The following is a 13,758-nucleotide window of genomic DNA, read 5'->3' as shown; positions in this document are numbered from 1 at the left end:
AATTTAGCGAGACCTTGGCCCTTGATCAGCTTAGTAGGCTTGATTTCCACATCATACTCCAACAGTGCAGCAATCCACTTACCCCGTTTTCCTTCCGGCTCCGCTTGTACCAAAACATCTTTAACAGCCGCATTAGGAACATATGCCAAAATATGAGAATTCAATATGTACACACGGAAATATTTCAAAGCTTTTACCAGCGCCAATGCTTGTTTTTCAATGATATTATACTTCAGCGCTCCATCCCTTATAATACGACTGAAAAAAGCTATGGGCTTCTCAACTCCATCTCGTTTTTGCATGAGCACAGCTGCCAATGTATGCTCAGAAGCAAATGAAAATAAAATAAAATCTTGTGTGTAATCCGGGCTGATTAGAGTTGGGGCTGAAGATAAAATTAATTTTACCAAATTGAAAGATTTTACCGCCTCTTCGGTCCACTTGAGCTGGCTGTCCTTTTTGAGCATGTTAGTGATTTCTCTGAGGTGTTCGGCAAGATTCGGGATGAAGCGACGCAGAAAATTCAACTTGCCATTAAAGGACTGAATCTCCTTCTTGTTTCGGGGCTGCTCTAATTGCTGAATTGCTTCCACACGTGCAGGATCTATACGAATGCCATCTTTGGAAATGATGTGGCCCAACAGCTTGCCTTCACTCATGGCGAAAAGGCTCTTCTTCGGATTCAATGAGATACCATATTTTCTGCACTTTTCAAACACCACTGTCAAATGATACAAATGCTCTTCATCAGATTTAGAAAACACAGTTAAATCATCAAGATAAACGACCAAAAAGACATCTTTCTCATTAGCAAAGGCCATGTCCATCGCCCGCTGAAAGGTAGCACCTGCGTTCTTCAATCCAAATGGCATCTTGGCATAATGAAATGTTCCCCATGGAGTAGTGAATGCAGTCTTGTCGCGGTCATCCTCATGCACCAAAATCTGATTGTACCCAGAATAACCATCAAGTAGAGACATCCTTGATGCCCCAACTACCCGCTGCAATATATGATCCATCTTGGGCAACGGATAATTGTCCTTTAGCGACACCTTATTGAGATTTCTGAAGTCTATACACAAGCGGATCTCACCAGTCTTCTTTCTCACGGGCACCAAGTTGGAAATCCAGTCGGAAAATCTGATTGGCACTATAATTCCAGATTTGTACAACCTATTGACTTCCTTCTCAATCAATGGCAGCAGCTTAGGATTAATTCTTCTCAAATTTTGTCGAAAGGCTTTTGATTTGGCTTTATGGGAATGGTATGCTGAATGATCCTTGTGTCATAAGTTTTCAAATCTGAATAGTCCCATGCAAAAACATTAGAAAACGAAGACAACAATCTGATATACTCTTTCTTTACCTTAGGCGACAATGCTTTCGATAATTTCACCATCTTTGGATTTTCAGCTGTTCCGAGGTTCACTTCTTCAACACCTTCTTCCGTTGGCCTCAATGTTGGTTTGCGAGCCACGTCATCTTGATCAAACAGATCCTCCAAAGGAATTAATCCTTTAGGAATGAAATTATCCTTAAGCTGCAATACATCCATTTGATTTACTTCCTCAGGTTCTGTATCTATGGAAATGTCTTTGAACTCACCTTCAACTTGCAGAAAATCCTTGATTTCTTCATCATCTTGGAATACTTGCCAACATCTTTGATTGTCTGGGACTGTAGGGCGGTGCTTCACATAAATCTCAAACTTATTGCTGGAATTCATGGGGATTTTTAGATTACTTGCTGCCTTAGCCAATGCATCCGCAACACCATTTTGGATATGGGGCACACATGTCAAAGTATGTTCAGAAAACAGCTTTAAGATATCTAGGACAACATTTCGATATGCTCGCATACGAGGATGCTTGGCCTGAAACTCACCTTTCACTTGCTTTATAACCAACTCGGAGTCGCCATATACTGCTATCTTCTTTGCCTTCAACTTCCGAAGGATTTTCAGACCAGCAATGAGAGCCTCATATTCTGCCTCATTGTTTGAACAATCAAATGCCAGTTTGTAAGAGCATACTCGTACCTTGCTTGGGACTTTGTTTCGGACAGAAAATGGACTTCGAATCCACACACCTATACCAGCACCATCGCTGCCCACAGCACCATCAAAATCCATGGTCCAAAGACCATCCTCATCATCCTCTAAATGCTGAAAATGTGATGTCTCTGCATTTTCTGTTTGCTGCCCATTGATCTCAGCTGTTGGCTTCATGACAGCGGACCTTTCTTCACTTTCCTTTCTCAAAATTTCTCTGAAATTTTCTGAAATGTCTGGTATATCTTCTGCTTGAACTAACTGACTATCTATCTCATTAAAATTCTCCGCAAACAAAACAAATGACTCTAAATCTGTATGTACATAATTTACAGGATGATTAACTGGCTTTTCTTTACTAGTGATCATGTATTTCATCTTTTGCTCCCTATATAACTTCCTCATCTGACCAAAAACCGGGATCGTAGCATAAGAAAAATCGAGCTGAAGTGTACCTTTGAGCTTCGCTCCCCAAGATCTAGAAAGTAACATCCCGAATCGCGGAGGAATATCCGCCACCACCACATCCATCAAAACATTCTTTGTTGGGATTTGATCTAAGCTCACTACCAAGTCCTTGATCAAACCAATACATTTTACCCGGCTGGAATCAAATGAATACAAATCATGATATTTCCTTGTGATGTCTAGTCCCAGCTTTTCCATAATTGCTTTCGGCATCAAATTATGCGAAGCTCCCGAGTCAAACATGGCATTATGTAAAACATATTCATGCAATCGCAGACTGATATAGAATGGAGGAACATCACTTTCGGGAGACTCACCATTTAAAGCAGGCCCAAAAATCAATTCCGGCTGATCATCTTCTACATTCACCGTGTCTAGCATTGGATCAAAATTCAGCATCTTGGAAATTTGGCTGCGGTAAGTGCTGTTCTTCATGATTTCCGTCAAAGGAATGGACACTTTCAACTTTGAAATTTCATTCTCCAAACTGAAAACTGAAACCTTCTCACCTTCTTTAGCCGGAACCTCTCTTTTGTCAATTTTATCTTTCGGTGTGTTTGATGGCTGATCTATCTTGCTTGCTGATGATGATTGACTTGTTGAAGGATCAATTATGTCTTTTCCTTTTGTGTGTGGGGGAGCCGAATCATTCTTTGCTGAAGTATCTTTCCTTTTCTGAATGGGATTTATGGGAACAGCTCGGTTTCTTAATTGTCTCTGCTGAGCGGATAAAGCATTTAGGTACCCTCTTTGATACTCTTCCGATTCTTCTTCAAGTGCTGCATCATTTGACAAGATATAGTGTTCATCCTGAGGGATGATGGAGTGATTTACCAACTCTTCTTCTTCTGTAACATAAGTGGGCAGATCATCAGGAGTGAAGAAGTGGTTTTCCTCTCCCACCGTATCACCTTCATCCTCTGATTCTTGGCTAACAAAATTCTGCTGAAAAGGAGGTTTAATTTGTTGTTGAACTGCTGCCTCTTGTGCCTTTGTTTCACGCTGCTTGATTCTATATTGTGGCTGTTGTGCACCTCGGAAATTAGGATTACGAATCTGCGTTTCCGGCTTGTTGAGATGAGTATTTTCGAGCATCATTACTACCTTGCGAAGAAGCTGATCGGATGTAGAAGCTTCCTCTTTGATTGTGACTCGCTTTTCTGCCTTCATCCTTGCTCTTTTATCATTCAAATTCGCTTCAACACTAACAACAATTTTCTGCATATCCTCCAAGGTAGGCGGATCTCTATCTCGCAATGAATAAGCCATCTCTGGATCAAAACCATCCAGGAATTTGAGAAGTGCTGATTTTCTAGATGGCCTCAAATCATCTGGAATAGCATTGTAAACTGTGTTAAACCTAATAATGTAGTCTTGGACCGACTCACCATGATTACGTTTGAGATTGTTGTACTCAGCATTGATCTGAAGTGGATCCTTTCTGATTTCCCATCGATCTAGAAACTGGCTCTGAAGTGCTTCCAAGGTGGGAATGCTTCTAGCTGTCAAACCTCTGAACCATTTTCTTACTTCGCCATCAAATGTTTGTGCAAACAAATGCATAGTTACATCCTCTTCATCTATCTCGTATAGATCAAAGAAAGTCGTCATTTTGTCAATATGTTGCTGAGCAGAGATACTTTGTGGAGTGCCATCAAACATGGGAATTTTACTTTGATAATCGGCTGGCATATCATGCAGATTTTGGGGAAGGGCAAGAGGAGCAAACCGGGCAGCCATTGCTTTAGGTAGATTGGGTCTAGGAGTAGCAGGTGGAGTAGGTGTAGCTGTAGTATGAGGTGTATGAGGAGGAGAAGTGGTATGGGATGTAGAAGGCGAACCAATTGTAGATGCGGGATAAGTGATTATGGGAGAAACAGAAATAAAAGGAGGATTGGACTGCTCATGCGCCGTGATAGTAGATCCAATATGACCAGATATAGTTTCAACGAACTCGGCAAGATTGGTAGCGTGAATATCCTACTGAAGAGATCTTAGGATGAAATTGTCAACCAATTTATTGTGTCTCTCAATTTCAAGAGCACCTGCGAAATCAGGGTTAGGAACTAGAGAATCAAGTGCACTTTCAGATTTAGTTTTGAACAAGGACAACTCAAAATTCTCGTCAAAATCAATGTCTTCAAGATACTCAAAAATAGCTGAACATGAATGAAATTTGAATATACGACCAGAATTGGAAGCCAGTTTGGAGATCAAGGAACAAATAACCAATCAGCCTGTGAAAACTCTTAACTAATCATCCAAAAGTTCAGAGTTTACAAATGAACTGGGGTAAAACGCAATTGAAGTGCTGTATTCACAAGCTCACGGAGATTGACTGAAGCAGCGTTTATCTACTTCCGCTTATGCAAAGCAAAAGCGTTTCGAAGGCTACCTGGCGTAACTTCAGGCTCCGTCTAAGACTTATGAAGCAAACACATCAATCAACAGACAAGTTGTTCTCCCCAGTATGGTCGCCAATATGTTAGAGCTTGGAATTTCACCTCAGGCTGAAAAAGGTAAACTCCAAGGCAACATCAAACCACTTAGCCTCGTAGCTAGCCCTACGGGGCAGGAGAGGGCTCTCTCCGGTCTGTCTCGGTAAAGATCTTCAACGGGCGAGATAACCAATAAGGAAACACTGATTTTAGGCTAGTAAACTGATAAAAAGAGTTTGTTTTGGGATTTTTGGATTTTGGTGGAAAATCGGGGAAAGGCAATTTTGGGTGCGGGGATTAGACACAGTTTTTGCAAGGGTTTCTTTGGGGCAAGGTAGGAGATTGTATTGATGCCTTTAAATTAAGTGAATGGGTAGGAATGACCGGTGAGGAGCTAAGGAGAGCAAGCATTCACCTTGAGTTCTCCTTAAACATATGAAAACATTGATATTAAGCAAATTTAAAAGCAGAGCATGGAAATCATGAATTCTACTTTAACACTTCATTTGCCTAATTTCAGAAGAAAAAGAAAGAGGATGATTTCACATAACACACTTACAAGTACAAAGAGAAGCACACCATCAATACATGTAACCACAGGAATCCCAAAAAGGATTGCAAAACCCTGGTCTTTCTTCCTTTGCCAAAATTGCAGAGATACAATGAATAATACAATAGAGCTTTCTCCCTCAAGAGTCCAACCATGAAAATGACCAAGAAAGTACATAATATAGGCAACCTAACATCTTTCCTTGCCTCTAGGGGTCGAGCTCATCCTTCTAGGAGCTGTTTCAACCAATTCTAAACTGAGCACTAAAATCTAGGCAGTCAAAACAACTTGCCTCTATAAGCTAGGAAACCAATTCATTCATTAAATGTTTGCTATTTCATGAATGAATCTTCTAGAATAGGTAAATAAGTGTCATATCAACATGAAAATACATTAATTACATCAAAGAGGGTGAAAAATCCCATCCCAAGTCAAAACTGGCCAAAGCTGGGCGAATTCCTGAGCTGTAGGTGAAAAATTATGAGAATTGCATGATAGGTCGCGCTTCTTTGGAGCTCCGTTTGAGGCACTTCCAGGCGTCCAAATGAGGCAAAAGTGGGCTTGTTGGAAATTTCTAGATGTCTACTTTCCAACCCAACTATAATTTCTGAATTTGGTGGCCATTTGCCCCTCCAAAGTTGCAATCTCCCAAGACTGCTCCCTGTTTGTCAAAAAGGTGGCAGAAAGTCAATTTTTGCATGTTTTTTGACCTTTTGGAGGCTCAAAACTTGATGAAATCTCTTGGTAATTGCTGAGTAGGTGTATCTTTGCATGACAAATCCAGAAATGCTGAGTTTTCCCAAAATGAAGTTGCCCATCGAATAGCGCGCGACCTATCAAGGAGAAAAACCTGTTTTTTGCCCAAAAATTCATAAGTGACCAAAAATACTCAAATTTTTTTGAAATTTGTGCTGTAGTGAGGTCATTTAATATCATGCTCCTTCAAGGAAGCCTCAGCCAAGATGTGGAGGGGATCGGGCCTTTTTCGTCGTTTTAGTGCCTTGGCCAACCGCCCTTGAATCACCTTCATTTTTGCCTTGCATACGTGCATTCGGGCCCAAGAGTGATTTTTCATGTTCCTGAGCAAGTCCTTATCTTGGTTGGCCTTGGCCAACAACCTCTCCAAATGAGCATTGACCCGGAGGAGCATAGCCTCTCGCTCAACGGGTACCAAATCGTCGGGTCTCTTTCGAGCCAAGTTGCGGTCCTCATGAATCCTCCGCAACTCATCAAGAGTGTGCTCATCCTCCAACTGCTTGTTGCGCTGCTCTAAATATGTGATCGTCCATTGTGCTCCTTCCAATCTTCCCTGCAATGAATCATTTTCAGCTCTTAGGTGCTGAATGATCTCCTTTGACTCTAGACTAGGAGAACTGATATCAAGGTCAACAATCTGTATGTCTGGAACACCTGATGGCCCCTCATCAATCCTGGGCTGTTTTCCCCTCTCTGATACCTGTGCTGCTGTCGGCGACGAGGCCCCTTCCACCTGTTGTGGAGATAACACTCGTGGTGCTGATGAAGAAGGCGAGACCCCTTCCACCTGGTGTGGAGATAATACTCGCCTAACTGATGCAAATAAGCCTCTGTTGCCTCTCTGATAAGTGACCAATGGAGGAGAGCTGACATGTCTGGTCTCAGGACTATCATGCTGCTGTGAAGGCCCTCCCTCCTCATGAACAACCTCAGGGGGAGATGATGCTGATGCTGTGAAAAAATCCCGAGAGATAAAATTCTCCCATGGGATACCCTGCTGAGCCAACTGATGCATGACCACAAGCTGGATCAAACCATAATGATAAATGCTCCTATGTTGCTGTGCTGGGCTCCTTCTCTGCACCAAGGGCACCATCCTCTCAATATCCCGGCACATGAACCATGGTATGTTCATCATTTGTACCCGTGTGAAATGCATCAACAAGCGAATATGGTACGAATACACATATGCAAACCTGCCCTCACAAGTGAAATAGAGCATGATGAGCCTCATCAAGGGAGCATACTCATGCCTCAAAAATCTGAAGGGAAACATACCAGTTATGGACCTCATGTAGGCAGGTTTAACGAAGGGCTCACACTGAAATCTGTCCAACACTTTGCGTTTGTTCCACTCTTCTCCCACATTTGGTATTCCTGTTGCTTGAGCAATACTTTCAGATGACAATACAAAATCCACCCCTGCAAGATTTACATACCCATTATGCAAATGCAAAACACACAAGCGAGCCAATTCCCTATGATGCTGAATTTGAGAAATCCTCTCGCAAAATTCATAACATGAGAGGTAGCGGAAACATGTGACTGCAAGTGGACAAGCCTGAAAATCGGTCAAAGAGGTAGGCTCCTCCCTCTTATGGTGTCCACTCTTACCACCCCTGTGAGGCCTCCTTTGTATCTCAATTTCTGGTGTTGACTCACGGTCATCACTTTGCTCATAGTCGGTTTCGGTTTTTGACATGGTTTCAGGAGCAAAGTGGCTGAAATGTACTGATGCTTTTGCTCAAATGACCTACTGTTTTTCTCTGTTTGTAATGTTGTTTCAAGGGGACAAATAGCACAAGGGAAATGTTAGGGAAGGGAGACTTTGAAGGGAAATTGGGAAAAATATATGAAATAGGGAAATAGGGAGTTAAGGGGAAGAATCATGACATACATATCATCATACAATTTCATTTGCAAGGATGTTATGGGAAGTAGGGTTTAGGGTTTGATTCTTGATTTTTAGGAATAGGGGTAGGGTTTTAGGGGCTTTTGATATTTTGGTAGGGAGATTAGGTAGAAATGATATAGGAGGTGGTAAAGAGAAGTGGGGAAAAAGTGGGGTGACAAGGATGACCTTGAAACAACAAAACAAACCATAGTTCTACAAGCATTTTGACATTCTTAAAGCAAATATACATGAATCTCTCATTTCAACTTGATGGCATTAAAACACATTTCCCATGCTCATTTTTCTTTACCAAGCAAAATACTTTGATGATCAAAGGCCTACCTGCAATCTTGAAGAATTTTGAGGTCGTTTGGGAGTTTACTGGCGGTTTTTGTAGATGAATTCCCAACAGGTCGTGCGCAGGTGCTGATAGGTCGCGCGCGCTCGATAGGTCACACCAGTGTAATTTTTCAACTGGATGAACCCCCCTGATAGGTCGCGCGCGCTCAATAGGTCGCGCGCAAGTGTTGACAGGTCGCGCGCGGGCTCAGCTTGCCAATTTTGCTCAATTTCTCTCCAAATCGCTCTTCACTATTGCTTTGAGGCAAATGATGATCAAATAGAAGGAGAGAGGGGCTTTATAGGCTTGATTTAAATTAATTTCTCTCAAAACCTCTTTCTAATGTTTTTAACTTGACACTTTTTCAAAATTTAAATGCTGCTGGACTTTATGGTTTCCTTTTGTCCTGAAATTGTTTGAACTAATGCTTTGTCTTGAAAATTTCTTGCAGGGATAGCTTCTGAGGATCTTGGCAAAGGGGACCATGGCTGCATGCTGTCTTTTGAAAACTTTTGAATTTTTACAATTTTTTACAAAAATGAGAAAAAAGACCTTGTCTTTAAAAACAGGGTTTTTAAATCCAAGGTTAAAATTAGCTGTACAAGATGAAATCTTCGAAGAAATCTGTTGAAGAAAAACTTTGATAGTCATCCCTCTGGCCTGCTGGGAATTTATTGACCTTTAAAGACATGACCTCAAAGACAAATTGGACCTAAACCCTAGACCTAGGACTTTGACAAGACAAGGAACCTTGAAAGAATTTATAGACTGAAACAACTTGATCCAGCAGTGCCAAAAGGGGAATAAAGACACCGGCTCCTCCATCAGGGTTATGGCATTCCTAATGGAATGCAATGAAATGACACTGATGAGACACCTACTTATGCAAATGCAAAGAGTTTTGATCGCTGATGGAGGGCTACTAGACCGACTCTAACAGAGCCCACCCCACGATACCAGTAGAAGTGGTAATATAATCCAGGTTCTATAACAATATAAGCCCCACAACCACAAACATTTTTACAAGTCACCCCATCAAAGAAACCAACTAGAAATTTGTTCCAAACATCCACGATTTTAACAACTCTTGATAAATCATTTTTAGAGACTAGTCCAATTTTTGAGTAGTATGCAGCAATCTTCAGACAAATATGCTTGATGTCTATTTAAGAATCCTCAAATATGTGAGCATTCCTACATATCTCCAAATGCCCCAATATATGTATAATGAGAGAGTGCGCTATGACTTGTATATCGAGAACCATTCCATTAAACGCTCTTCAATTGAAGTTGTAAAATTTCTAGAACACCAGACCAAATGGAAAGCACGAATGGGCATGTCAAGAAAAGGTGTATCACGTCTTCAAGATTTGTTTTGCACATAGCACATCTCCCCAAACTATTGAAACCTCTCTTGCATATGTTATCATATGTTAGTATTTGAACGTCAACCAACCAAAACAAATATGTTTAAGTGGAATGTTCTACTTCCATAATTTTTGGAACCAATGTCAATCCATCAAATTTTGATGGGCTGGTGAGATAAACTTATATACTTCCTTCATCGAGATCTGACTTCAAATTAATTTTCCATCCCACGAGAGGGTGTCATCCCTTTCTGTTAAAGTTATACTTGCCATGGCTAAGTTATGAACATATATATCCCAAGAAATTGCCATCTCACCACTTAAACCAAGTTCTGAAGCCTAGGCCCATGAAGAAGTCATTGCAATGGAAACTTGTGAGACATAAATTTGGCTTAAATAATAAAGGCTCAGATTATGAATATACCTACTGAGAGGAGCAAACATAGAGTGATCCCCGTAAAAACCTTTAATGGGGTCCAAACCAATCTCCACTAGAGCACCTGAACCGATATCCCATTAAAGACTCCCTATCAACAAGTGCTTGACTTTCATCACACTGTTCCAAGTATATGAGACCGAGCATGGAACTTGCACTCCACCTTTTATCAACTCCAAGAAAGACTATTTTTTTAGGTAATTTTCTTTTATGATCATTTGCCAAATGCCAGATCCATTTAAGGTGTGTCATAGGCTCTTTACTAACAAGGTTTTTTTAAATAATTCGGTGTTTTTGATACCCCATACCTCGTCCTCCTTTGGTAGAGATATCTCTTTTGGAAAAACTAAATGGGACTTCTTGGCCTACCCAGTACCAACCCAAAAGGATTTATATATAAATGAATTAATGCTTGTAATGATGTATTTTGGCATTATGCATAGATGCATCCGGTGTACTGAGATGCTTTGTAAAACCGGTTGTACCAATACCAATCTTGCCCCCCACCCCTCCCCCGTAATGAGCCATTTGTATGACCATAACAACAACTTTTCTTCGAATTTTTAAATCAGCCACTCCGAGTATCTAATATTATATTTATTTGGTTTCAAAATGAAACTGAGATACTTGAAGCCACTATCCATTGGAACCAACCTGACAGCATATATATTTGAAATCTTTTTTTATCAAAACCTTATCTATACCTACTATAATCAACATTGATTTGGTCTTGTTCATATAGGGGCCAGTTGCATCACCAAAAGAATAAATAGTATGACATAAAATACTCCATTATGAAATTGAAACCTCCCATAGGATACGATAATAAGTAGTTATAAATAGGGCAATAATATAATTTATTTCAAGAAAGAAAAAACCAACAGGCTTTTGTATTATTAAAGATTGTTTACATATGACATAATATTTGAAATTCCACCATCTCTAGTGACTTGACTGTAACACAAAAAGAAACACATATTCCATATTTTAAATCTGCCCCTATAGAAGTCTCACAAAATATCATATAAATAACTACATATCTAAAGAGTATGACTTTGACTAAAGACATAATCATGTAGATCAACATCAGCTAAGTGTGGAACTCAAGTAAATAGGATGTTTCCAATCCTTTGAAGATTTCCATTACTATATGCTCAAAGGTTGATCTCCCCCAGTTGATATCTATATGCCATCTTTGAGAGAGCATCAAAAATACAATTATGTTCCTTATATGTATGAGAAATAGGCATCCCCCTTGAAAAGTCCAATCAACATTGTTAATCTATTCATCCAGTTATTAAGCATTGGAAGATCGAAATAAGGCTTTTCATTTTCCCAATCAATAACTGTTTTTGAATCCTCGTAGACATCCGATGTTTATGGATAATCATTTTGCACAATATAGAATTCCCCAAAGAGAAATTTGTACCTGAACCGTTGTTCCAACAGAAATGATAAAAATGACTTAGAGTTAATACGATGAATGCCCCACTACCACATAAGTTATGATTTGTAGCCCCATCAAAAAATCCCACTAGATATCTACTCTAGACCTTCACATGTTGAATGCATCTGAAATTTCTCTTATGTGTCACACGCTCAATCTCATTATAATATGCATATATTTTTTGCAAATTCGATTAATGTCTCGTGGATTTTTTTAAAGATATATGCATTTGTGCACCTCCAAATGCCCCATAATATATAAAATGGAAGGGTTTTAAATTCACCGTATTTTGACTTCAATTCTTTTGCGCATACTTCAATAGATGTAGTATCCCAACCAGCATTTATGTTTAAGATGTTCAACACACCGATCCAAATGGAGAACGCAAATTGACACTTAAGAAATATGTGAGAAACATCATCATTTTCAGACTTGCACATAGCACATCTGTGAGGACCTATGAAGCCTCTCTTGCATAAATTCTTCCAAGTTAATAGTTTATTTTGTCATACCAACCACCCAAAACATTCGAGTTTTAGGGGAAGTTACCATTTCCAATAATATAAGTTACATGTTATAAATAGGGGAATAATATAAGTTACATGGTTGATAATGAAGATAATAAATATAATAGATTGTATACTTTTGTATAGCGAATGTCAAAAAAATCTTAGTTATAGTGGTTTGGTGAACAATTTGTTTTTTCAGCGAGATAAATTCAATTGAAAAATATAATAAATGTAAATTTATATTAATATGGAATAAATAAATAAAATTTTATTATTAATATCAAAATTTTATTCTTAAGATAAAATATATATATATAATCTAGAGAATATATATTTACTCTCAAGAAATTAGTTTGTGTTAACATGTTTTTAATATAAGCATAATTTTTTTATTTTTTTTCAAAGGTGGAAAAACCTATCAAACTCAGTTGTGAGGACAACCATCTCTAGCTGCTATTCACGAATGTCAGTTTGACGCATCACTGTTATCAACAAAAACCACGCCACTTGGAATAACCCGTTGGTGGTCCGTAAGGGAGCAGGCTTTCACTCTTGCCAGATGCCTCTGGATCTTGGGCCGTTAACCTGTTTCCTTACATCCGAGGAAGCATATAATAAGATTTTGTAAAATACAAATAATACGATGTAATTTAAAAAAAATTAAATAACTCAATAAAAAATACAGTACATTTTTTTTTTTTTTTATTTTGACAAATTTCAACAAAGTATTGAAAATTTTTACTTATGGAGGTGGTATTTTTTTCTGGGATAAATTGATCGCTGCCTGGGAGGGCCCTATTCCGCGTTGGAAAGATTCATCGGTTTTGAACATTCCCAAAAAATATGAGCAGCAGTGGCACAGCATAATTCGTAGACTACAAAAAGGGGGTCTCACCTGCACAAGAGAATCAGATTTTTTATCCTGGAACATCACAAGTGAATCGGAAAATATAACAGTGAAAGGAATATATCAAAAGCTGATAGGGCAGCACTTTTCTCGTTCCCCGATATTTCCACTCATTTTCTGGAAGGATGGCTGTCCTATGAAGATGATCCTGTTCGCTTGGCTCACTTTCCACAATCGGAATCTGACCTGGGAGAACTTATTGAAAAGAGGATGGACTGGTCCTAACGTATGTTCTTTATGCAGGGAAGACGCGGAATCAAACCTTCACATTTTTCTCAAATGCAAGCATTCATTTCTCATTTGGCAAGATTTAGAAAGAGCCTATGGTTTCAAACTTGATATGCATGTTTCGATTCAGGAGTGGTTCAATGATTGCAGCAAGAAACAGATCTTATGGCGTAGAATATGCATCATAACCATATGGTTTATATGGAAATGGCGTAACTCCTGTATCTTTAACCATTCGAATTATTCTCCAGCTAAAGCATTTGATTTAATCTCTGCTTATTTAGATTCGCTCCCACAGAAGAAAGTTAAGATTTTAAACAGATCCCCAGCCAGGTCTTCTATAGCTCATCTTCATCAGCCATCAGCTT

The sequence above is a fragment of the Pinus tabuliformis genome, chromosome J, assembly GCF_031772625.1.
Source record: "Pinus tabuliformis cultivar Carrire ecotype Pingquan chromosome J, CPIR1, whole genome shotgun sequence".
Taxonomy (NCBI): Eukaryota; Viridiplantae; Streptophyta; class Pinopsida; order Pinales; family Pinaceae; genus Pinus; species Pinus tabuliformis.
The sequence above is the reverse complement of the archived record's forward strand: the minus strand, read 5'-3'. Positions refer to the sequence as shown.